Source organism: Scophthalmus maximus, chromosome 21 (assembly GCF_022379125.1).
Source record: "Scophthalmus maximus strain ysfricsl-2021 chromosome 21, ASM2237912v1, whole genome shotgun sequence".
Taxonomy (NCBI): domain Eukaryota; kingdom Metazoa; phylum Chordata; class Actinopteri; order Pleuronectiformes; family Scophthalmidae; genus Scophthalmus; species Scophthalmus maximus.
In genome coordinates this window covers 8846304-8847746 of record NC_061535.1, presented here as the reverse complement: position 1 = coordinate 8847746, position 1443 = coordinate 8846304, and positions in this window count along the sequence as shown.

The window sequence follows — 1443 nt, the reverse complement described above, 5'->3', positions numbered from 1 at the left end:
CCCACTGCCTGTCTCTTGTTTAATGCAAAAGGATTATTTCACCTTTTGGAAGAGGTTATCGTAATGCACCGAGACTAAAAATCTGTCGTTCATTATCCCAAAGGCTTTCCACTTCGTAGCAGGATATTTCAATATGTTCTTTATTGTATGTGACTCGGCAGGGTTTCTTCTCCACGAGAGACAATTAAATGACTCGGAGCAAGTGGTAATATAAAGATTAAGAGGACACCTTTTAATCCTCCATATTAGCCTTGATTTTCCATTTCAATCACCACTGTGGTAAAGTGCTGTACACATCAATTCAGTACGATGGAGAGGTGCTCTGAGCTTTGGTGAAAACACTTTTCAAATATCTTTCATAAACTACATTGAACATGTAAAAACGAATGGAAATGTACAGTTTGCAAACTTCAGGCCAAGCACGCACGCAATCGTAAATGCTCCAGACACACGTCATCAGATTGGGTCAGAGCTGAAAGGATGAGCATCACGTGTCGAGACCATTCACAGTCGTGCTTGCCTCCTTCATGCAACACCGAACTCCTCAAAAAGGACAAAATCCGACTCAGAGGAGAACATGCCTAGAAACACTGGGCAGCCACTCAAGTATCGTAGGTGGTTTACACCTCTTACATGGGAAGGCATCTGTGGTGCTGCGACGGTACAGCTTCGCTGAGCTGATGGGAACGACAGGGTCGGGAGATAATTCCATAACGACATATCTGATCTTTTAAAATGCCCTATCGTCATATTTTGACAGTTTAATTACTAGAGCAGGAGTATTATCTCATACAAGCCCTGAGCGAGTGCATCAAAGAAACCCATGATTGGATGTGCCAGAATTTCCCCTCAGTTAATCAAAGACAAGACTGTCAGTCATTGTTTTTCGGAGACAGGGAAGAACAATTCAAAGTCAGCACTCGGCTTCAGTCGGTGAAGTTAATAAGCACAAGCCAAGCCAGTGGTTTTGGTGTAGTCATGTAGTCAGTCCCTAATTTTAACTCTTAAACTCTCATTCATTTCTGTCATAATGATCTTCTTGTATTGCCTTTCTCTTAAAATGTACCATTCAAATAAACTTGCCAGGCTTTATAGTTACAACGGACCAACATGATTTTGCTCATGTCGTCATCGCTAATGGGGGAATGGGGACCCGCTGTGGGATCAGGTCGACGGCCAGGTAATGACTGAGGCGGGAAATCGGCCCAGTAGCAGGTACCGGCCAAGGGGGGGGGAATATCCAGCAGTCTGAAATGAAAGGATCGTTAGCGTGCATGGAAATGACACCAACTGCTGAAGCTGGAGATGTGGTGGAGGGGGAAGAGCCTGCAAAACTTCCCTCAGGAAAGTTTTAATATTGTCAGCACGGCCTCCAAACGACACACGAGAGGGGCAATCGCGCTCCCATTTCATGCAAAGTAATCCGTGAGGTCAGAGGCAGAT